The sequence below is a fragment of the Cervus canadensis genome, chromosome 18 (genome assembly GCF_019320065.1).
Source record: "Cervus canadensis isolate Bull #8, Minnesota chromosome 18, ASM1932006v1, whole genome shotgun sequence".
NCBI lineage: Eukaryota > Metazoa > Chordata > Mammalia > Artiodactyla > Cervidae > Cervus > Cervus canadensis.
In genome coordinates, this window is record NC_057403.1 from 60,040,264 (window position 1) to 60,065,771 (window position 25,508).

General features: G+C 43.5%; 1 long non-coding RNA gene across 1 annotated transcript; it reads left to right on the top strand.

Annotated features, from left to right (window-relative positions):
• Window positions 1–2,887: 2,887 nt before the first annotated feature.
• Window positions 2,888–24,746, top strand: LOC122420834. The gene is made up of 3 exons (XR_006263393.1): window positions 2,888–3,190; window positions 6,322–7,002; window positions 24,360–24,746. It is a non-coding gene; the product is annotated as an uncharacterized LOC122420834 (long non-coding RNA).
• Window positions 24,747–25,508: the final 762 nt, after the last annotated feature.

The window sequence follows — 25,508 nt, forward strand, 5'->3', positions numbered from 1 at the left end:
TTCTTTAGCTGCCTTTATAGGATCAACTTTTTAAAATAAAATAAATTTATCTTAAAAAGAGACGTATAGCTATTATAAGTGGAAAATACGTTCCACTTGCCATTGATAGAAAGCATGTGTCAAGATAAATTCAGCAGACAACGATATTACTTAGATGGATACTCAGCCCTCCTCAAAATTTTAAGCTTGAGACCTGCTCCCTATTAAGCTAGAGGATTAGCAAGTGCTAGAAAGAGGTGTTAAAGACGTTTTAGGCCCCCTATGAGATTTTTCTTTTCCTTGACAAAATAATCAAGAGGCCTGAAAAGGAACAGCTTTCCCCCAACATGATTCAGAATTATTTTATGTCTTGTCTGTGCAGATAGTCAACCTATAATCTGCCTAAAACCACCTTCCTACCACCAGCAGACCCTCTAATACCTTGGGAAACATGGCTTTAAATCACAGCGATGAAAGCATCACCTGCTAGAAAGATCTCCCTCTATTGCCTAGAAGCGAGAAGTCACTCAACTTCTTCACGAGGAAGAAGGAAGCTACAGATAAAACCCCACAGCTCTCTGTGTTATTAAAGATAACTCATCTAGTAGACTAGAATATATGAGCAGCCCCTTCACCTGTCTAGCAGGCTGCATGTCTGTTTTTATTTTAATGTTTCATACTAAAAGTAATTGAATTAGTTTCCAGGCACTTTGACTTCTTTGTTTCCCCTGCATTCCACATTGAATTTGCCAATATGTTGCAATTTTTGCAGTTTGTCGTCTGGTCTGTGTCTCCTGTGATCCTGCCTTAGTCTAAAGCCTCATCTGCTATTGATGGAACTGGCTAATGCTATCCTGCCTCTGTCTCTCCACCCTTCATTCCACCATCTACATAAAACTAACCCTCCAGTAACAACGCACATTGTTTTACTATGGTCTGCTTCAGTTGAGAGATTCCTAAGTAAAATGCCCAAGGCCACACCCTTTGTAAAAGGCAGAGCTGGGAATCCAAGTTCATTTGTCCAGTTCCAAAGGGCATTGCTTAATGACCATATTGGTGTTCATTGCCAAAGATGGAAGTTAAGCAGCTGACCTCCTGCAAAAAAGGTACTTTAATAAATAATAAATAATAAAATAAATAAATAAATAAAAATAAATAAAATAAAAAAGGCTTTAATAACCCAAATATATCCAACATTTCCAAAACTAAAAATGACTATTAATTCAGTCAATATTTATGAAGCATTAAGCAAATCTGGGCTCTTCCTGTCGAAGTGACAGAAACACACTCAAACTGGTTCAAATACTGTGAGATACCATTTATTAGCTGTTCACTGTGTATAACTGAAAACTTTGGGAGGTAGGGCTAGCTTCTGGCTGGGCTGAACCAAGGAACCAGGTCCCTAGACTCCGTCACTGTCCCTGTATCTCTCAGCCCCCACTTGCAACTGTGTTGCTTCTTCTCAAGCAGGTCTTCTTCCCCTGGTGATGACAGGATGCCTGTTACCAGCTCAGGGAAGCCAGGGGCCTGAGCAATTCTCAGGTCACCCAACAGGACGCCAGCTCACTAGCCCCGACAGCCTGCCCAGAAAGAGACCACTCACTTCCTTGGTAATTCTTGCCAGAGTTTCAGGACTGAATCTCATTGGCCAAGCTTGGATCATGTGACAATCAGAAACCAATCATTTGCGCAGGGAAAATGGTTTATGCTGATTGGTCCAACCTAGATCATGGGCCCACATCTGGAATCAGGGATGGAGTTAGGCTCTCTGAAACAAATGGACTTAGGCTGGAGGAGGGTAGTTTTCTCAAGGGAAACAGATACAGTTACTAGGAAAGAATGCTAGACACTGCTCTGGGGGCACGCCAGAGTAGCAAGTGCTGCTATATGCTTATGACACATATTGGGTGTTAATACACATATCATATTGTGTGGGATGAAGAGGCATTTCAAGCATACTCATATGCTCAAAGAACTAGTACTCATGAGGCAGGTAAGAAGAAACAGTAAGAGAACAAGAAGGGGAATTATCTCTATATTAATAGTTCACCAAGAGAAATAGGAACACAAAAAAGGAGAGAGATCATTTGTGGGAATTAGGAGTAAAATCATCAGGGAGATGTCCTGGAGAAGGAGGACCATGAAGGATGGGCAGAGAAGGTTAGGAAAGATACTGGCCCTCTGACCTTATGCCCTGCTGCCAGAGTCCTGAATGTGTTTCACTCCATGGCAACAGGGACTATGCAGATGAAATAAGGCAACCAGTCCACTGATACTTAGTCATCGGGCAACTCTCAGGCACTGGGTCACCTGGAAACCTCTCGTTCCACCTTTACTCCCTGAGAGGGGGTATAGATGAGAAGGAAGGAGTGGTGCCTCTGGGACTCGGGCTTCCCTGGTAGCTCAGCTGGTAAAGAATCTGCCTGCAATGCAGGAGACCCTGGTTCAATTCCTGGGTCAGGAAGATCCACTAGAGAAGGGATAGGCTACCCACTCCAGTATTCTTGGGCTTCCCTTGTGGCTCAGCTGGTAAAGAATCTGCCTGCAATGTGGGAGACCTGGGTTTGATCCCTGGGTTGGGAAGATCCCCTGGAGAAGGGAAAGGCTACCCACTCCAGTATTCTGGCCTGGAGAATTCGATGGATTGTATAGTCCATGGGGTCACAAAGAAAGAGTTGGACATGACTGAGTGGCTTTCACTTGAATTGACCTCTGGGGTTTCTTTTCCCTCAGATTTTCACGCAGGTTTCAAGGTCTGCAGATGGGTTAGAAATGGGACTGGTGTGTAGCAGTTATATAAAGTTGATAAAGGATGGTGGTTGCTGAAAAAAAAATTGAATTCCTGGCTTTCCCCATCTCAAGCCCTACTTCTGCATTTTGGAATAAGAGTTCTGAGTTTGTGGTTCATGGATAATTTTAGGGTGTACACAGAACTTCTGGAGGCAAGGCTTCAAACTTTGTGTCGATACATTTAGAAATTTTCCATGGAAAAGCTCTATGGCCCAAGAAATATCAAAACCCACCACCTCGGAGACTTTTTTTTGTTCAGGGACCATAGTCTGTTCACCAGGATTCTTTGGGAAGAACTTGGACAAAGTTTGCTTCTAGCTTCATCTTTTATTGAATTGGAACTCTAAAACCCCAGCTGCCAACCCAACACCTTTCCTGTGTCTTGGGATTATGGAACTATGAAAGGAATTTGTTTTGCTGGGTAAGTTTGAGTAACTTGAGCTGTGTATTTGGTGAAAAAGAGAAAAACCTATCAAGCAGTCCTGTGCCCTATGGTACAGACAACATTTGTCCAACCCAGATGCCCCCCAAATTGGAATCACTGTTACCCTAAAGACAATGGGTGGTCCAGGAAGGGGTATGCCTAATTTTAGAAAGCCAGACTCATCACTGGGGTGATCTTTAATAGAAGTCTTTGTTAAACAATGGTTTTTACCCCAGAATGTGATCACAGCTGTTTTATTTTAGCTAATGCAGCAATTCAAGCAATTAAATCCATATTCCACTGTGGCTATTTATTTTCATGAAGTAGTTCTCCATGCATTGTCATGAAAGAATTCTTTGAGACTTGCAAAGTCAAAACAGAATGTAGACTTTTTTTTCTTCTAAAATAGCCACATCTGCTTCTTCAAGTTGTCTTTTCTTTGTTGATGTCTCGTAAGGATGTCAACTTTTAATCTCCAAGAACTGGGTTCCATTGGGAGAAATGAGATTTATTGTTCAGAGGCTATAGAATAAGTATCATGGTAAATCATAGTTCAGGAGAAAGAGGAGGACCTGTTTGTTTTAGTAGCAAAATAGCAAATCAGGGAGCTCATGTTGAAATCTGATATTGTTACAAAATTAAATGAGATGATTATTTCCTGGTTGTAACATTATATGAGTAAAAGATTTGATGTATTTATTTTGTAATTCCCTTCCTTTTCCTTATGATTATATATTGTGTAATTATTTTATTCAGTCATTCAACAGATATTCATTGAACGGCTACTATGTGTCAGGAATGGTGAACGAGATAGACACAATTGTATTCCTTTTTTGTTTTATCTTGACCATAATTTTTAAAAATTACTTTTTATTGGAGTATAGTTGCTTTACAATGTTGCGTTCATTTCTGCTGTAAGCAAAGTGAGTCAGCCACATATACACATTCATCCCCTCTTTTTGGGATTTCCTCCCCATTTAGGTCACCACAGATCATTGAGTGGGCTTCCCTGGTGGCTGAGATGATAAAGAGTCCACCTGCAGTGCAGGAGGTCTGGGTTCAACCCCTGGGTCGGGAAGATCCCCTGGAGAAGGGAATGGCTACCCACTCCAGTATTCTTTCCTGGAGAATTTCATGGACAGAGGAGCCTGGTGGGCTGCATCCCCGTGGTCACGGAGAGTCAGACACGGCTGAAGGACTAACGCACACGCACAGACCACTGAGAGTTCCCTGAGCGATGCAGTAGGCCCTCATTAGTCATCTGTTTCATACATAGTATCAGTAGTGTGTGTATTTGTCAACACCAATCTCTCAGTTCATCCCACCCCACCTCTCCTTCCCCTGGACACAATTCTTGACCTTGTTCCATTTATATCATTTCTGGAAAGACCAAGAAGAAGTCAGAAAATGAAATGAATAGAAGAATCAGAGATTGTGGTACATACCAGGAAGGAAGGAAGGAAGGGGGTGAAATAGGAATGAATTGGGAAAGGAGGTTACTTTAATTAAAAAAAAAATAGCCATAGACACCCCCTTTGTAGACTGAAGATTTAAGCTGAGGCTTAAAGGAAAGATGATTTAAAGGAAAGTTTTATCTCCGTGTATTAGTGGAGGGGGAGCATCACAGACCGATGGAATTGGCAAGGGCTTGGGGTGGGAAGCTTGGTGTATTTGAAGAACGGTAGGATGAGTGATGTGGCTGGAAAACAGTGAGTGAGATGAGTGTGGAAGGAAAGTGGTTACTCCTGTTCTTGCCTTAGTGAAATGGGAGCTCACTGTTGCGTCTGGAGTTACATTGGCATAGTCCTTGCCATCTTGCTTGCCATTGCTTCAGGGGAAAGTGTGCCCAGACTCAGGATGCGCTGTACTGAGGCCATGGCGCTTGGGGTGTTATGAACTAAATGCTTGTGTCCTTCTCCCATATTCATGTGTTGGAGCCCAGATCTGCAGTGTGATGGTGTTTGGAAGCATGGCTTTTGGAAGGTAACTAGATCATGAGAGTGGAGCCTCCACAAATGGGGCTCATATTCTTAAACGAAGTGATAGGAGTGAGATGCCTTCTCCCTAGAGCCTCCCCTCTTTCTCTCAGTCATGAAAGATACAGTGAGAGGCTGGGTGGTCTGTTAACTAGGAAGAGAGCCCTCACCAAGCACCCAACCACGCTGGCACCCTGATCTCAGACTTCCAGCCTTCAGAACTGCGGGAAATAAGTGTCAATTGTTTAAGCAACCCAGTCTATATAATGTTCTGTTGTAGCAGCCCCAGCTGCATAAGACAGAGGAGTGAAAATTACTGGGATACTTTAACAGGGAGCACATTGAGTGAGTGAGTGCTTCTGCTCAGCTGTACTGAGAACAGCAACCAGCCTGCACTGTTCACAGAGTCAGAAATCAACCAAGATGCTGGGGAAATCTCTCCAGCCCTTTGGGCTAAATAGGAGACTATGCAGGGAAATCTGGTGGTTCAGTAGGTTATGGGGGTACTAGGGTCAATGTGATTAGAGCTAAGATTCAGAATGATCGTTGACTACATGATGAAAGAGAAGAAATTGATGGTGGGGAGTGTGTCGAAATGGCACACACAGGGTTATGTACAAAAGATCTGCCCAGTGGAAGAGAGGGAGAGACATTGCAAGAATTCCTAGAACTTTCCAGGAGCAGGGTTGAGTGGACTCATCACCATCTCTCATGATTTCAACATGTTAGCAGACACCTTACGTGGCCACTTCTGCAGACACTGTCCTTCTGGGACTTGGAGTTTGAGTTCGTGGGTGTTGTCAGCACTGTTTGTGATGTCCTGACCCCTAAGTCCCTCTGCCCCATGGAGGAGCTGTAAGTGATTAAGACAGAGATGTGGAGCTCAGATTTCTTGGGTTCAAATTCTGACACTCCACTGATGGCCTGAATGACCCTGTGCTAGTTTATTTCAATCTCTTTGTGCCTCATTTTTTTCCTCCTGTAAAACAGATAAGATCAGCATCTTCGAGCCACAGGTATGGGATTAAAGTGAAATAACATTTATAACAGGCTTAGGTGCTCTTCTGGCAGACAATAAGCATTCGCTTAATATTAGGATTGATAATTGCTACTGTTTTTTTTTTTTTTTTACTTTTATTTTTGTGTTTTCAGCTTCTAGGCCTTGTGACACTTGGACACACCTCTCACTAACTTCACAAGCCACAGGCTTATTCATTCAGCACTGAGAGGAGTTTCTGTATCAAGAATCTCCCTTTGACTTGCAATTCAAGGTGATGAAGTAGAAGGATGTGTGCTTATCTCATCCTTGAGAACACCAAAATTGCAACTAGCTATTGAACAGCCATCGACAGGAGGACACTGGAACCCACCAAAAGAGGTACCCCACGTCCAGAGACAAGGAAGAAGTCCTAACAAGACACATGCAAGATCTTAGTTCCCCAACCGGGGATTGAACTCATGCCACCTGCACTGGAAGCTTGGAGTCTCAACCACTGGACCGCCATGAAAGTCCCTCAGATTTCTTTTTGAATTGTAGTTCTCAGTGTTATAAAGCCTCTTGGGACAGTCTGTCCTCAAGGGACCAAAACAAATAAACAAAAACCAAAATGAAAAAAAAAAAAAAAGAGTCTGCTGCTGAGGGAAGGAACTGTGAGTGGTGATCAAGAAGAAATTCCTCTTCTGATTAGTTTTATTTCTCTTTTGACATCTAAGTAGTATGAAGTAGGCTGGTAATTCAATCCTAGAAGGAAATTGGAATATTCAAGAAACAATTTGTTGTCGCAATCCCATCAGACTTGGCTCTTCCAGTGGCAGTGAGAAGCTCCATCGTGGGTAAGTGTTCCTTCTTACAAAGTGAGCAAGACGCTGCTCAAAAGAAGGGAGTGTTTCCTCTTTTTAAGCCTCTTCTCTGGTGGTGGGGCTCCATGGCTGCTATGTTGCTAACTTTTATATATGATTCACATTTGTCTAAGGACTACAGGATTGATATATTTCCCCCCACAGTGGTCAGTGCAGCCAGTCATATTTGTTGACTCTCATTAGCCTCTTTATTTATGTAGAATTGGGACCATCAACGACATAAATCATGACCATCCCAAGAAGGCTGATGTGAAGAAAATATGCTGAATTATTTAAAGAGCAGCTTTGCAGGTTGAGGAAGGGGGTCCTCTTTTCTGGTTCCCTGAGAAAGCTAAATGCAAGGTGAGAGCACAAATCTGTGACTGAGACATATATTTAGAAGCTAGAGAAGAAGAGTCCAGATGGAAGGAAGAGGAAGTACAACAATTACAGGCCCGAAGCCAGGACAGACTCCACACACTTGAGGAACTCGGAGGAGCCCCGTGTGTGCATATGATACACAAAGGGGGCAGGTGGTGGGGGAGCAGAGAAACTTAAGGAGCCAAGGTGCTTAGAGCTTGGACAACCATGGTTTCATTTGGAATATGGTTGAAGCCATGGAACATTTTTAAGCAAGGCATAAGATATTATGATTTATATTGAAAAACAAAATCAGTCTGGGGTCTAATACAGAATAGATTATAAAGGACAAAAGTGGAAACAGAGGTCAGTTAGGAGGTTAGGCTGCCATGCTGTGGGTTAGAGTAGATACTCAATGAATTTTGCAAAAATACTGCATAATGCATTCTCCCTATGTGCTTGAGTTGAAGAGAATTACAGATTATTCTGAAGGTAGTTGACAAGAAATCATTGCCAAGCCTTGGAGAGTTACAGACTCTTCTTGAATGTTCTAGAAATGGTTTCAGATTTCTGAAAATAAGCTTGTAACATCACCAGCCCTCACACCTGTGTGGAGGTGTGGAAGTTTCTGCACAACTTGGTTTGTGCAAACTGGTGGCACTGGTCTTAAAGAAGCTGCCTGAACCCGCCTGCCAGTGTAGGAGACATAAGAGACACAGGTTTGATCCCTGGGTCGGGAAGTTCCCCCAGAGCAGGTGATGACAACCCACTCCAGCATTCTTGCCTGGAGAAGTCTATGGACAGAGGAACCCGGCGGGCTACAGTCCATGGGGTCACAGAGAGTCGAATGCGACTCAGTGACCTAGCACGCACAAGCAGAGCACAACAGAACAACTGTCAGCAAGCTGACGGAAGGGAGAAACCGCTGTCTTAAGACAGGAGCCTTCTGTCAGTCGAAGGCCATTTATCAAAAAAATAATCAGCCCAGAGGTGGAAAGTCCAGCGGAAGAGGGAGTGGGAAGCCAGAGAAATGAAAACAAGTCCTGAAGGGTCGTGGCTCCTGGCAGAAGTTGAACCAGGTGCTGGGGGAAGTGAGGACATTGGACACAGACCTCCTCAGAACAGCTGGGTCCATCTCACGCCCCAAGACTCAAGTCATGGACATGACCCACCCCAAGGAGCCTACTCAGCATCAGACGGCCTAAGTTAATTTGGAAACTCCTGACATTCTTGAGTAATTGCAAACTAATTTGGCCAAGGGCAAATGACTGCCAAAGATGAAGTCATTGTGCAGAATTTTCTTTGCTTGCCCAAATCCTACAGCTGAAGGAAATAAGTGAAATTTAAGCAGTATATTGGACTCCCAGAGCGAAAGTCCTAAGATAGAAAATGAACACCAACTTACAGAACCTTAGCCCCTTTCAGAAATCCATGGAGTTAATGAAATACAGCTTCTCTCCTCAGTTGACCCCAGTTTTCCTTTCTTCGCTCCAGGCCTGGGGCTGGGAATCAGGTTTTTAAAAGTGTTTCTGAGCCTTCTTTGGAGTCACTTCATTCTTGTTGCCCACAGGCAGAGAAGCTCTGATAGGTGAAGACGAGTTATAGGGAGGTCTGTTTTAACTCAGAATTGGGGGAAAATGTTTTAGTAATCATAGCTGCCCAACAGTGGAGCAGAGTGCCTTGTTAAATAATAAGAGGTTAATGTTTACTGAGCATATACTATGCATCAGATCCTGGGATTAGTGCTTTACATGCATTATTTTATTTGGTCCACAGCATAGCTTGTTTTGCAGATGAAGGAGCTATGGATGTATGAAAGTTACGTGTCTGAGGTCACACAATTATTCTAAGTCATTATTCCTGGGGTGGAGCCAGGGTTAGTAAACAGAGACTGCATGTTTGAAAGAATGAATGAAGGAATGAATCTGATTAAGTTCCAAAAATAGTTTTGAAAAGTTACTCCGTGCCAGACATAGTGTTAGGCATTCAGTGGTAAACAAAAACCAATATGATCTAGATTATGACTGGAAGATCTTTCCAGACTAATAGGAACAATTTAAGAGAAGCTTTAGAATTTATAAAATTGAACATTTACAAAGTTCTTGAAAATGTGGTGGCAGCGTTTGGTTGGTTTTTCATGTGGAGATGGATTTAGCAAAAACTTCCTGTGCGAAAATGGCATTTCAACTGGGCATAGACGGATCATCTGGAAGGAAGCTGGAGATAACCTGGGGACTGAAGAGTATTCTAAAGTATGATATTTACATTTTGTTCACTGGAGTGTGAGAAATTTATGAATGTTTTTTCTAGTAGGGAGCGATCTGAAAGTACTAGGAGTTATCTGCTAGCTAGAAATGAAGAGATTTGGTTGAAAGAGAGAGTGAAAGTCAAGGCCAGTGGAATGTCCAGGAGAGTAGAAACAAGGTCCTACATGGGGGTGATTTGAGGGGAAGGAGAGGGGTAGGGCTGAAAGAAAGCATTTAGAGGAAGCATCAATAGTAGGCAGATTGGCAAAGCAGACAGAATCAGTGATGTTACTTAGGCTTTGAAACTGATTAACTTGGAGCATGGTGGAGCCATAAATTAGGATCAGGAGATCATATGAGGCCCTAAAGTCTGAGAGAAAGGAAAAAGGAGTGAAAATTTGATCATGGATTCACCATCTGTATGGGCTCATGAAGAACACTTCCCTGACTTCCCTTCTTTCTAACCATGGAGGGTGGAGGTTGCTGGATTGCTGGGTTCTAGTAATCCATGGAGCCAGCAAGCAAATATTAAGTACACCAAGTATTTCCCAGGTACTACTGATGTCATGAACATGACAGCCTCAATCCTTGTCTTCATGTAACTTATTTTTCCATAGTATGTAGGATTGCTCAAGTGATTATTAGCAAATAACAATCATGGCAGAGGCTTTGAAGGAAGAGTGTTAGCTTGAACAAGCCTTCTGCCAGGCCCCTGTAATATATGCAATTCAAGTTGATACTTGAATGGTAAGTAGGTTAGTTCTACCATACGTATTTTAATTCAAACACTCTGTTATCTTTTGAATGGAATAAAAAGCACAAGATGTGGGCAGTTGAGGCTTCTTGGACCTGTGAACTCCAGCTTTTGATGAAATTTTTGATGTAGGCATAAAAGATCTCCCTGGTGGGAGGTATTGATCACATCCATATCACCAATATCTGCCCTTCCTTCTGTGGACTTGACCCACTGTCTTGTCAGTTAGCCTTAGGTTGCCTGGGTTGTTCTTAAATTAAATTCTGAAAATGTGCTTCATTTTCTCCAAAGCGATGACTTGGGGGAGCCCAGGAATGATGCTGTGGTCAGAGAATGACATTGGAATGCAGGCCTGAGGGCTGAGATGCTGGCTGAAGATCACTCAGCCTGCCCACAAATCTAAAAATGTAATGCTGGAAAATATCTCCTCATACTTTGGCTTCTGCCACCAGGAGAGAGAAAGCTCAAATCACGGATGGCAGCAATATTATTAATTCAGGGATCTTAGTGGTCCAGTGCCAGTCATTTTGCCCTAATGATTAAAGGGGGGAAAAATCATTTCATTGTGAGTTTGTCCCAGATAGTGTGCAGGTTAGTGAGGAAAGGGGAGGAAAGGGGGAAGGAAGGAGGCAGAAAGGTAGACTGAGGACATGCTGGGGAGTCTTCTTCCCCAGGGTACAAGGATGAAGTAGATTTGAGGACTTATCCATCGATGCCACTTCTGTCATCTTTCCTGGGATGTTGCCTTGTTGATTTGATTGTCGGATGCCTTTTCCTCATTTTGGAAGTGTGTGCCAAGGTTGATCCAAGGGGCTTGGAATTGGGCTGAGGTTTTCATCCCCGTGATCCAAACATATCAGCTGCCTTCAGTTTTCTTATTGTAAAAAACAAAAACAAAAGCAACTCCTGCACTCAATTCCAGAAAAATAAATGACCCAATCAAAAAATGGGCCAAAGAACTAAACAGACATTTCTCCAAAGAAGACATACAGATGACTAACAAACACATGAAAAGATGCTCAACATCACTCATTATCAGAGAAATGCAAATCAAAACCACAATGAGGTACCATTACACGCCAGTCAGGATGGCTGCTATCCAAAAGTCTACAAGCAATAAATGCTGGAGAGGGTGTGGAGAAAAGGGAACCCTCTTACACTGTTGGTGGGAATGCAAACTAGTACAGCCACTATGGAGAACAGTGTGGAGATTCCTTAAAAAACTGGAAATAGAACTGCCATATGACCCAGCAATCCCACTTCTGGGCATACACACTGAGGAAACCAGATCTGAAAGAGACACGTGCCCCAATGTTCATCGCAGCACTGTTTATAATAGCCAGGACATGGAAGCAACCTAGATGCCCATCAGCAGACGAATGGATAAGGAAGCTGTGGTACATATACACCATGGAATATTACTCAGCCGTTAAAAAGAATTCATTTGAATCAGTTCTAATGAGATGGATGAAACTGGAGCCCATTACACAGAGTGAAGTAAGCCAGAAAGATAAAGACCAATACAGTATACTAACACATATATATGGAATTTAAAAAGAAGGAAACGATAACCCTATATGCAAAACAGAAAAAGAGACACAGATGTACAGAATAGACTTTTGGACTCTATGGAGAAGGCGAGGGTGGGATTTCTGAGAGAATAGCATTGAAACAAGTATACTATCAAGGGTGAAACAGATCACCAGCCCAGGTTAGATGCATGAGACAAGTGCTGAGGGCTGGTGCTGAGGGATGGGGTGGGGAGGGAGGCGGGAGGGGGGATCGGGATGGGGAACACATGTAAATCCATGGCTGATTCATGTCAACTTATGGCAAAAACCACTACAATATTGTAAACTAATTAGCCTCCAACTAATAAAAATAAATGAAAAAAAACACATTTTTGCCTGTAGAGATAATTAGATCCCCAAGGGGGTATGCACTCTAGTATCCATCCACTGCAATGCCAGCCAGCAGGGAGAAAGGGTGATGTTCATCTTCAATTCTTCTTTATTGGCCTTTGTGCATATGTGATCTAGAACTGCGGAGGTCTTCAAGGTGTCCTTCACTGCACGTTCTTTTTGCAGGGGACATATGTCTTCATTCAGAAACATTACCTGAGCAACGGCTGGGTGTCTGGTCACTGACTGGGTCTGGTGGGTGATACAAAGATGAGTAGACATTTGTTCTTCCAAGACCATGAGTTTCTTGAGGGCAGGAGGTATTTGAACATAAATCCTGCATTCAGAGGTTAAGATGTGGAGGTTATCATAACAACAGAAAACCTTTGTTGGCGACCTATCGTTTGGCAAGCACTGTGCTGTGCTAGGCCTGAGGACCTCTGAGCTGTGATCAGAGAAATTGCTATGAAAGTTCTCTGGGGCTTGGGGAGCAAGAGTTCCCTTGTGACCGGAGAACTGGAGAGGGTTCCTTGGAGGCAGTGTCATGGAGCTGAGTCTGGAAGAATAAAAAAATGGTTTTTATAGTCAGAGAATGTGGGGTGGGTGATTTGAAATTGGGGAGGTAACCTGAGCAAAAATGGGGAGGCTAAACCTCAGTGACTGGCTTGGCTGGGATGAACTTTATATAGAGCTGTGGTCATTCATGTTAGAGGTCTGACCCCCTCTGTTTCAAAATTCTTTTCTTAAAATAGAAACCTAAAACAGAGAAGTCACACACACATCCCAAGGAATGCTCATTAACTGGATACACTCACACAACCAAATGATCAAGAAACAGGACATTCTCAGGCTCTGTCACTCAACTTCCACTCGCTGACCCCCAGTGACCTCAAGGTAACCTTTCTCCTGACTTCTCACAGCATAGATTTATTTGCTTGTTTTTGAATATTCAGTTCAGTTCAGTCGCTCAGTTGTGTCCGACTCTTTGTGACCCCATGAATCGCAGCAAGCCAGGCCTCCCTCTCCATCACAAACTCCTGGAGTTTACTCAAACTCATGCCCATCGAGTCGGTGATGCCATCCAGCCATCTCATCCTCTGTCGTCCCCTTCTCCTCCTGCCCCCAGTCCCTCCCAGCATCAGGGTCTTTTCCAATGACTCAACTCTTCGCATGAGGTGGCCAAAGTACTGGGGTTTCAGCTTCAGCATCAGTCCTTCCCAGGCCCGATCTCCTTTAGGATGGACTGGTTGGATCTCCTTGCAGTCCAAGGGACTCTCAAAAGTCTTCTCCAACAATACAGTTCAAAAGCACCAATTATTAGGCAATATTAGTGTTATCTAAGTTATTATATAAATATATCATTTATTACGTAAGTCACACAGAGGGCCCTGTTTAATGTTTGGCTCCCTTGCTCTGCGTCGCGTTGTGAGGTTTGTTCTGTTGCCGTGTGCAGTTGTGGTCTGTTCGTGTGTGCTGCTGTGTTGTGTACGCCATGTGATTGTTGGACAGTGTTTATCCTTTGCTGGCATTTGAGTTGCTTCTCTTTGGGGAAATTTCTGAATATGCTTCTAAGACGATTCCTGTATAATGTTTGTGGATGGACACATTGCTGCATTTCTGTTGAGTACGTATCTAAGAATGGGATTTCTGGGCTGTAGGATTGAAAATCCCTTTTTAATAACAAAGACGCCCATCTCATATGATTCTAATTATGCTTTTAATATTCCTAGGTTGGGAAATATACAATGATAAATATCTCCTGTGAATTCAATAGCACTTTTGAATCAACTGGTATATTATCAATCTTACAGAAATAGATGTCCATGATGTATGTTGTCTGCAGACAAGGTTCAACGTACACATGGATACCCAGATCCCTTACAATACCTCTGAGTCCTTGGTTGGGAGCCACAGACTTAAGTGAATATGGGGCGTGAGGCTAAGGAACAATCGTTGGTTGAGTTTTCTGACATTTCTGCTTCTCTGAGCCAAGCTTCTAGCCTGAAGTCTAGTGGAATTTTTTCCCTGTCTTTTTCTTTCCCTGAGAAAGCACATATGTACCCCTAACAATACTGCAACTGATGCATTATTAGGAAGATGGTGGGGCCGAATAGAATGATGATGATCTTTGGAGGGAAATCTGGGCTTGAACCCACAACCTGCCACCTAGTTGTGTGAATAAGGTAAGCGATGAATTTTCCATGACCCTCAGTACTCTCATCTGTAAAATGGAAATGAGAATCCTGACCTCTTATAAGGACCGTGGTCATCAGATCAGGGACTGTTTCCTAAAAGTGTAACACTGTGTCTTCTCCCTGAATGTCTACAGCGTTGTTTTCGTGGTCATTTCGTCACCTTTTCCTACCTGTGTGTCTTCTCCTTGGAGTTATCTCCTTTTACAGGCATAGAGCAGTCTTGTTTTGTTTCCTCATGCCTGGCCACCTCCATCTTATTCCCTTGACTAAGGAGAAACAGTTTTTTGGAGTAAAGTTGATTTATAATGTTGTGTTAGTTTCAAGCATACAGCAGGGTGGTTCACATGTATAATATGGACATATATGTGTTCTTTTCAGATTATTTTCAATTATAGGTTTTTACCAGATATGACTATAGTTCCCTGAGCTGTACCGTAGGCCTCTGTTTATCTGTTTCACATACAGTGATGTGTATCTGTTGATCCCAAACTCCTGATTTATCCCTCCTCCTCATCCCCTACTAGTAGCCATACGTTTGTTTTCTGTGTCTGTGAGTCTATTTCTGTTTCGTAAAAAAAGTTCATTTGAACCATTTTATTTTAGAGTCTGCATAAGCTTCCCTAGTGGTTCAGTTGGTAAGGAATCTGCCTGCAATGCAGGAGACCCGGATTCGATCCCTGGGTTGGGAAGATCCCCTGGAGAGGGAAATGGCAACCCACTCCAGTATTCTTGCCTAGAAAATCCCATGGACAGAGGAGCCAGGCTGGATACAGTCCATGGGATCGAAGAGTCAGACACGACTGTGTGATTTACACATTTTTTTGTCACTTTATAAGTGCTACCATATGCTTCTCTTTCTGATTTACTTCACTTAGTATGATCATTTCTAGGTCCATCCATATAAACTGCAAATGGCATTATTTCACTCTTTTTTATGGCTGAATAGTATTCCACTGCATATATACACCGCATCTTCTTTATCCGTTCATCGGTCGATGGACATTTAGATTGCTTCCATGTCTTGGCTATTGTAAGGAGTGCTGCTGTGAACATAGCAGGTGCATGTATCTCTTTGAATTAGAGTTTTTCCCTGATATATGACCAGGAGTGTGATTGCTGGATCATATAGCAATTCCATTTTTAATGTTTTAAGGGCCCTCCACACTGCTGTTCATAGTGGCTGCCCCAGTTTACATTCCCACTAGAATTGCAGGCAAGTTCCCTTTGCAAAGGAGAAGCATTTTGATCGCTCAGCCCCATGTGCCCCAAGCATCTCTGCTTGTCAAATCTAAACACATATTTTGTGTCCATGACCCATTTTCATTAGCCCTGCTGCTGGCTACAGCAAATTTGCTAAGTTCCTTTTTAGCCTAGGGTTGGTAACAGCTTCGCCTGTCCCCCATCTCCCCAGACAGCTGCAGTCCATGTCTTCATCCAGAGAAAAGAGCGGTGGGCTTTCTGGTCCCATGGCATGCTCCTCAGGGAGTCACTTTTGGTCAAAAGGGACCTTTTCCACCACTCTCTCAAAGCATTCCTTGGAGGAGAACCCCTGTGTAATCTGCGGAGGGTGGTTTGCACTGCAGGGTGATGAGCTGTATGGAGTAGGTAGAATGTTTGTGGAGGGAGGCTTTGTGGGAGGAGTCATAGATCAAAAAGTGCAGATGGGCTGGTGTTGTCCATTGGCAGGAGCTCCACAGTGTGAGGTCGAGGTGATACAGAACAACCTTTTCTGATGGACTCTCCATCCTTCAAAATGAAATCTGTCTTCAGAGCTAGGCTAGTGGAGAGTCAGATGGTCTGGTCATTTGTCTGGGATTAAAGTCAGACCCCAGGATGGCGGTAAGTTTCTGGCCCTGAGGGTGATGAGGGCTGCGGATGGAGAAATCAATTAGGAAGGAGTGACTTGGTCATACCCTCAGGGGGCACAAAACGGGGGCCTCTGGGAATGAATTTCTGGGCAACTGTGACTTTTCATGAAGAGCAGTCAGATGTAGTTGTGTTTTGAAACACACAACTGTGGATCCAGCCAGTTGTGAAAGGACTCGGAGCTGAGCAGATGGATTCTAACAACTTATTCATCCACTTGTCACGGCTTTGCTGACTGTTGTCCAGCTGGCCTCCGACGGCATGCGTCTCCTCCAAAGTGACAGGCAGGGCTGCATTTTCTCTGCCTCAGTAGATGTTTATCTCCTCCCAGGTCTGAAAGGGCAGGTCTTCTGAAGCCCCTCTAGACTCTCTCCCTCTCTTGGTCTTTCTCTGTCCCCCTCTTCCCCTCCCTGTGAGAGTGTAAGCTTCTCTCATGAGAGTCCAACCATAAATGCCCACCCTCAACAGAGTGTGCAAAATTTAAATATGGGGAAAAGTAGCATTCACCAAAATCAAGTGTTAATTTCTTAAAAACCCTTCCATTAAAGCAATAACCAGAAAATGCTTATCTGCTTGCTTGATATCAACTACTGTTTAAAAAGCACACGTCAAAGTTCACTTGTAATTTCAGGGTTTGGAAATGAAAGGGGAAAAGAAGTTGTTGGGGAAAATGTGTTAGAGTTTACTGAGCCCCATATATCTGGAAAACAGTTTGAGATCCTTGGCCAAACTTAGAGTTCTGGCTGGGTGTTCATACCCCTGCTATTGACAGCTAATTTCTTGAGCAAATTTATTCACTGTTTTTGGGAAAAAAAAAAAAAAACTTGGCTGCCTGGAGCCACCTCAGATGTGCAGCCTGTTCAGAAATTCCCGAGTCCAACTTTCTTAAGCATTTCTGTTTTCTTCTCAGCTCTCAAAGAACATTCTAGCAACATGACTGATTATTTGTCTGTGACCTTTCAGTAATGGGGCACACACATGGAGGAGCCCTGCTTACTTTCTGAAGATAAGGCAAAATGCTTTATCTCTAATACAGCCTTATATTAAAAAAAATTTTTTTTTTTTTAGTGTAAGAAGGAAAAAAAATTGTCTGACATCTTGATTTTGACAGAATTTAACTGCTTGTCTCAGGAGAGAAAGTCTATGTCTGCTGAAAACTTAGAATCTTGAGTTTGAATCTAATTTCTTTTGTAAAAACCCAATCACTAGCACAGAGGGGTTTTAAGGCAGTGAAAGCATTCTGTATGTTACTCTAATGATGCACACATGTCATGATACATTTGTCCAAACCCAGGTTGTTTTAGCGTAGTCATTCGGTCGTGTCTGACTCTTTGCCACCCCATGGACTGGTAGCCCGCCAGGCTCCTCTGTCCATGGCGTTCTCCAGGAAAGAATACTAGAGTGGGTTGCCATTCCCTTCTCCAGGGCATCTTCCTGACCCAGGGATCGAACCCGGGTCTCCTGCATTGCAGGTGGGTGCTTTACCACTGAGCCACCAAGGAAGCTCTGAATAACTCTTTGGGGTTCTCCAGAAGCAAGCCTTTGAGGAGCTCAGGAGGAGGTTGATCTCCTAATCAGGGGGAGCAGGGGGAGGGGGAGGAGGAAAGTCAGTAAGAGGACTGCTCACGAGCCAGTCTTCGAGGTGGACTGGGCCAGGGATGGCAAACATAAACCTCTGGGGTTGGGAAGCTGTCAGTGAGCTGGAAATAGCCCGGCTCCTGGAAGCCCAGGTGAGTCAGGGCGAGACAGGGAGGTGCTGGCAGACGGTGCTTCCTGCTCAGTTCCACTCAGTTCAGTTCAGTCGCTCAGTCGTGTCCAACTGTTTGTGACTCCATGGACTGCAGCACACCAGGCCTCCCTGTCCATCACCAGCTCCCGGAGTTTACTCAAACTCATGTCCATTGAGTCAGCGATGCCATCCAACCATCTCATCCTCTGTCATCCCCTTCTCCTCCTGCCCTCAATCTTTCCCAGCATCAGGGTCTTTTCAAATGAGTCAGTTCTTCGCATCAGGTGGCCAAAGTATTGGAGCTTCAGCTTTAACATCAGTCCTTCCAATGAATATCCAGGACTGAATATTTGGTGCTTCCTGACTTGAGCCAACTCCATTATCCTCTAAGACCCCATTGTATCATCTTTCACCAGAAGGAATTGAAATTCCATATCGGGTCCCCTGGGTGACAGGTATTCCTTGCAAAACAGTTCCTTGGTCAAGTAAGTTTAGGAAGTATGAAGTTAAACAATAAATATATTTTCAACTGCAGGGCATCCCAGAGCCTTTAATATCCAACAGCAGGAGAGTGTGGGTGGTGTTTCTCAAAGGTTTTGATCATGGACCCCCCCACCCCATTGTTATTATCTGTTAATGTCTTGAGAATCTAGTGGTCTCTAGTGTACAGCTGGGAGTATGCCAGATGAGTGCTCAAGTCCAGCCCACCTCCATGGTCAACTGATGAACAGTAATTCCAACTCTGGAACTTTGGCTTCAGGGGACATGTAAAAGGCTGGAATTCAAAGGACTCCTGGCTCTCATATCCCATTTTCATCAACTGGACTTCTGAGTCAGTTTTATCTTGGCAAGAGCTTTCTGGAACTAAATACAAAACAGGAGAACCAGTCTATTGAGGAAAAGGTGCTGGAAAGTCTTATTGTGGGCACAGTGGGAACAGTTTCAGGGGCAAAAGATCAAGAGGGCTGTGTTCACGCTTCTGCTGTAAAAGCTTCTCGGCAGCTCTGGGTGGGTATTTTCAGCCTTCGTCACACCTTAGAATTGCCTAGGGAACTCTGACAAGAAGATCCAGGCTTGAGATCCAGGCTTCAGGTCACAGCACTATGGGACTGTTTGCTGTGTGGTTACTTTGAAAAACATTCCTCAATTGATTTGCCAAAACACCTCATGTGAAACTGGGGGAAAGTCTCTCTGATATGATTTCAGTTCACTGTTCTGTCCATTTCACTGGGATGACGTCAGAGTATAATGTATATGGAAACCAACTTCATGCATCATAAACCACCAAACCCCTCTAAGAGGTGGTCATCAGCACAGACCACACCAGTGGGGGAACCAGAATATTATTGTTGCTTCATTCACTCAGGGGTCCACTAGGCCATGAGCTTACTGAAGGTGTGGATGAATCTTATTAACACTTCTCTTCTGAAGCCTAACCAGTGCCTACACAAAACAGAAATTCAATAGTTGCTGCAGAATTAAGGAATAGGTAAATGGTTGGACTTCCCTGGCTCAGTGGTAGAGAATCCACCTTCCAAGCAGGAGATGTGGGTTCGATCCCTGGGTGGGGAAGATTCCCTGGAGGAGGAAATGGCAACCCACTCCAGTATCTTTGCCTGGGAAATCCCATGGACAGAGGAGCCTGGTGGGCTGCAGTCCTTGGGGTCGTGAAAGAGTTGCACATGACTTAGTGACTAGAAAACAACAACAAAAAAAGGATGCTAGGATCTGAAAGGAATGCAGCTGTAGATAAAGTTTCTTATGTTGGGGAATTAAAGAGCTGGAGGGGGTAAACAGAAACACGCAAATAACTTGAGTGGGGTGTAGTAAATATTACAAAAGAAGCAGATGGAAACAGTGTGGGAGTGTCTATGGACAGAGAATTCAACAGAGTAGAGCTGATCAGGCAATGCTTAATTGACACTGTGACATCAGATGACAAGGTCTTAAAAACTCATGGAACTCATGGTACCACTTCCCATCCCAGGGTAGACATGACTAATCAATATTGTACTCTCTCCTTCTAAGTCAGTGATTAGTCACCCACTGTTTGAAATTGACAAGCAGGTTGAGTCCAGTTTACCCTGATGGATTCTAGGTAGGATTTCTCTACTGGCACCTCAGCAGATAGACTGTGCCCGAAACTCACTGATAGCAAAGTGTCATCCTCAGGTCCCGCTTGGGCATCTGTAGTATCACAGCTCACTGTTTGTAGGTTTCCCGGAATGAACCTTCCCAGCAGCACAAAACTTTCTCTACGTCTCAGCACAAATTTTGTTCTGATTGAGAGCCAGGGTCGAAAGGCTCTGTCTACACCCGCAACCATGTAATTTGAGGGTCTGTTTGCTGACCCCGTTGGTGAGAAGCCTGCACTTTGCAAGCACAGTGACATATGAGTAACCACAGCCTGAAACAATGGGACGCTTGTGAATCTGCTTGCACATCATCACTCACTGCTTTGTCCTCAAGTCTTGGTGACAATGTGATGAGCGCCATTCCCCGCTTTTCTCAGAGGACACCCTGTGTGTCTCTGTCTGTGGCATAGAAGGGAGGGGTCCCCACGTGGAAGCTTTCGGGTGGGGAGTAGAGGGCATGAGCAGTGAACAACCCTGGAGGGTGACCGGGTCTTCTTTCCTGTTCTGGAAAGATCTTACTTCTCAGCCCTTGAGAGAGAACTTATGCCTTTAAACAGAATTCACCTGACCCTGCCGCTGCTTAGTCACTTCAGTCATGTCTGACTCTGAGTCTGTGACAAAAATAAAGGATGGGATTATGCAGGTTCACTTGGCAATGTTTCTTTGTGCTTTGAAACTGTGACATGTTATTTGCTTTTCAGTAAAAGTGTGCAGAGACTTGTAGTCCAAAATGTTCATATGAAAAAAAATCTCTCTTCAGCGGAGGATTTCTATCTTTTAACAGTGGAAAGCATTTTTTAAAAAACATTTTCACCATCATAGCTGAGAAGAATTTTCTGTGTGTCTCTACAGGTATACAGTATTGTTATCAGTTTGATGGGCAATTATTTGGGAAGACAGTCTATGCTCCCACAGAAAGGAGAACAGCATTCTGAACTGGATCCATAAACTCCAAAATCAGAGATTTTTTTTTTTTTTTTTTTTTAGAAAATCCATTTTCTTGTTTATCTGCAGGAATTAGATTACCGACAGATGGTTGATTGCCTCCTAGTTTCGTTTATCAGCCACCTAGTGGGAGCTTAGAGCTGGTTGTCCAGGTAAGAAAAGTGTAGTGGGGATACTTAACTGGACATTCCAGGCACTGATTCTGCCTGATTTAAGCAGAAATTATGTTTTGTTAAAAGGATGTTGTTAGGGCTAAACCAGTCTCATATGTGCACAGCCAGAGACAAAGATCAAAATCATAGCTAGAACTGGTCTGGCAAAAAAGCTCAAGCCTTGAATACTTGGACTTACAGCCCTGTAGATGTGCTCTGGGAACTCAAGTTTGTTGCAACCTCTGTTGCTGCCTGAGACGGTTCCACTTCCTGGTACTTCTAGGTCCTGTTTCAAAGTCCATTGAGGGTGTATCTGATTGGCAGTTCAGTTCGGTTCAGTTGCTCAGTCCTGTCCAACTCTTTGTGACCCCATGGACTGCACCATGCCAAGCTTCTCTGTCTATCACCAACTCCTGGGGCTTGCTCAAACTCATGTCGATCGAGTCGGTGAAGCCATCTAACCATCTCATCCTCTGTCATCCCCCTCTCCTCCTGCCTTCAATCTTTCCCAGCATCAGGGTCTTTTCCAGTGAGTCAGTTCTTCACATCAGGTGGCCAAAGTGTATTGGAGCTTCAGTTTCAGCATCAGTCCTTCCGATGAATATTCAGGACTGATTTCCTTTAGGATGGAGTGGTTGGATCTCCTTGCTGTCCAAGGGACTCTCAAGAGTCTTCTCTAACACCACAGTTCAAAAGCATTAATTCTTCGGCGCTCTGCTTTCTTTATAGTCCAACTCTCACATCCATACATGACTACTGGAAAAGCCATAGTTTTGACTAGATGGATCTTTATCAGCAAAGCAGTGTCTCTGCTTTTTAATATGCTGTTTAAGTTAGTCTTAGCTTTCTTCCAAGGGGCAAGCATCTTTTAATTTCATGGTTGCAGTCACCATCTGCAATGATTTTGGAGCCCAAGAAAAATAGAGTATGCTACTGTTTCCATTGTTTCCCCATCTATTTGCCCTGAAGTGATTGAACCGGATGCCATGATCTTAGTTTTTTGAATGTTGATTGGCAGAGCCTGAGTCATTTGTTCATGCCGTAGCTGCAAGGGAGAATGGGGAGCAAGTACCTATACCTGACATTTGCAGCTTTTGTAGTGAAACACGGGGAGATCTCTCCAAACACAGAAGAAAGTTGAGATGCCAGGAAGCCAGTAGGTATCTACTTGAAGCAATCCAAGTCAGGGTCACCAGTATGTGCAAAATCATAGCTGCATGAAAGATGACTTCCACAGCCTGGCCCTCTCAGAGCTTATAGTTCATTTGAGAAGAGGGGGTCACAGACTGCTCTGCTTTGTCTTACAGTTATTTTTGTACAATTCAGAAAACAGAAGTATTTGGGGACTAGAGAAGAGAGAGGTAACAGCCTGAAAATTATTACAAAATGATTAAATAGAATGTAGACATGATTACATGAAAATAACATCTGCATTTTTAAATTAATTAATTAATTTTAATTGGAGGCTAATTACTTTACAGTATTGTGCTGGTTTTTGCCATACATTGACATGAGTCAGCCATGGGTGTAGATGTGTCGCCCACCCTGAACCCCACTCCCACCTCCCCCCAACCCCATCCCTCTGGGTTGTCCCAGTGCACTGGCTTTGAGTGCCCTGTTTCATGTGTCGAACTGGTCATCTGTTTCACATCTGGTAATATACATGTTTCAATGCTGTTCTTTTAAGGAACATCTGCATTTTAAAAAAGGTATCCCAAGAGAGTGGTTAGTGCATATTAGACTTGTTCTTTTCTGTGGTGCAAATTCCGCCCCCACCCCAGTTTTTGAGAAAACTGGGCTTTGAAGACCAGAGTATTTGTGAGGAGATGACCCTCTGCTGATGGGCAGGCAGCTCTTGCATTTCTGGGTTTGTTTTGAGAGATGCCCATTAAAGCCTAAGTCTAAGGATGAATAGGAGGTGAGGTCTCAAGTGAATTTTATTCCTGCTGTTATCCACCAAGGAAGAGATGGGTTTAGGTAAACCACAAAGGACATGTGGGTCTCTCTCTTTTGGGCTCAGTATTTAGTTGGGAAATAAAAGATGTAAGACATGTATATATGAACTCCTAGATACTGAGAGTTAAAGAGAGTTGAGAAGTTTGAGATTGTCTTCATCTAATGGGACTACAAGCTGGCAGGGAGTAGGTCATTCCTAGAAAACACATGATCTGTGTTCATGGTAGTCTTGATTTGGGGTTGGTTTCCCATTTAGCAAAGTTGGATGTGACATTTGACAATATCTCAGTTAAGTTATAGCATGTAAAGAAAGGGTCTTTTGCCCACATTTAAGCTAAAATGGAAGTCATTTCTTCTGGTTCAACACTACCCAAGGCCAATGGGGGTGGTGGCATTGGGACTTCTATACAAAATATAAATCTTAGGACAGAGTTGGAGCTGCAAGATCTAACTGTCCTTCTCAACCAAAGTCTCCTTGCAGTGGTGAGCTTGATGGTTCCAAATGTTGTACTTGATAAAGATAAGAGAGAAGGGGTACTTTACATTAGATTTGAGAAGTCAGGGAATGTAGAGCCCTAAAGAAAACCGTGAAGTACCCTATAAAAGTTAGTACTCGCCAGATAAGCCCTCAGCACTCAGCTGTACTGAAAAGTGGGGAAGAATACGTTCAACCTTGTTACCCTCTGTTTTCTGTATGAAAGAGCTTTCGTGGTACTCTTTGGAAGAAAGACTTCTTGTTCTTTTTTAAAGATGTTGTCCCAAATCACCCCGGCTTCTAATTGGTAGTGGTGGCATTTGGCAGATCCTCTGATTTGGCCACTTTTGCAGGGTTTGCTTGATTTCACAGTTGTGGTTTTTCTGCAGGATGACATTATTTGATCTAGTAATTTTCATGCAAATGAAAGGTTGAAAGGACAGGCTGCAGAGTGAGATACCAATGTCCTACATTTTGTGTGGAAATCAATTTGAGGGAGGACTAAAACCCCAGTGGGCAAGACTGTTGACTAGACATTCCTTACAAGAAATACAGTGGAGAAAAGCTGAAGAAAAGACTGGTGGCTGAGTGCTGACCACGACCCAGACATTTGTCATCGTTTTTCTTTTTTTTTCAGAAGATCCTCACTGCAGCCTTACAAGGAGGGAATTATTGTTGACAGGTTATGGATGGATTAAATCTGGTAAGACCCTTTTGGTAGAAATCTGTAGGGAGGTGTAGCATTTTCTCTCCCAGCCAGCCTCTGTAAAATCATCCACACTCCTTCTTTCTCACTCTGTGTTCTAGCCACATGGATCTTCTTCCAGGTCTTTGGTTTTTGTCCAGTCTTCTTCCTCTACAGGATCTTGGGACATACTCTTCCTGTTTGGGATATTCTCTTTGTATGCTTTTTTTAAAAAAATATTTAAATGGTTATTTATTTGTTTGGCCATTTTGGGCCTTTGTTGCATCATGAGGAATCGTTCATTGTGGTGTGCGAATTCTGTAGTTGTGTGCGGGTTTAGCAGTTGCCGCAAGTGTGGGCTTAGTTGCTCCTGGCATACGAGGTCTTAGCTTCCCACCGAGGGATCGAACCCATATTTCCTGCATTGCAAGGCGGATTCTCAATCACTGGACCACCAGGAAAGACTCTCTCTTTGTATTCTGGACTGTGAAAGAAAGTGACAGTGTTAGCAGTCCTGTCTGATTCTTTGCGACCCCATGGACAGAAGAGCCTGGCAGGCTACAACCCCATGGACTGTAACCCACTAGACTCCTCTGTCCGTGGAATTCTCCAGGCAAGAATACTGGAGTGTGTTGCCATGCCCTTTTCCAGGGGATCTTCCTGACCTAGGGATCGAACCCTGGTCTCCCGAATTATAGGCAGATTTTTTACAGTCTGAGCCACTAAAGGAGCCCCTTGGGATGGAGACCCTCACATAAAACCCAGAAGTGCTGCCTCAACATGAAAGGGGTGGTAGAAACACCAGGTGGAGAAACAACTGGGAGCTTGATGGTGTTTGGGGGTCTGTATAGGGGAAAAAATTTCCCAAGAGGAGGCAAAGTCACAAGTTTGTGCCATACTTTAGTGTATAATCTGAATGTTGGCTATCAGGTTGTCATTGGAATTTGATTAACAAAATAATTGGCCCTAAAAATAATAGTGGTAGAATTAAATTTAAATATATCAGTAATCATAATAGATGTACATTTCTTAGGCCATATATTAAAATATAGGAACTTTTAGACTGGGAAAAATCTGCATTTTGTTTATAAGAGATATTTT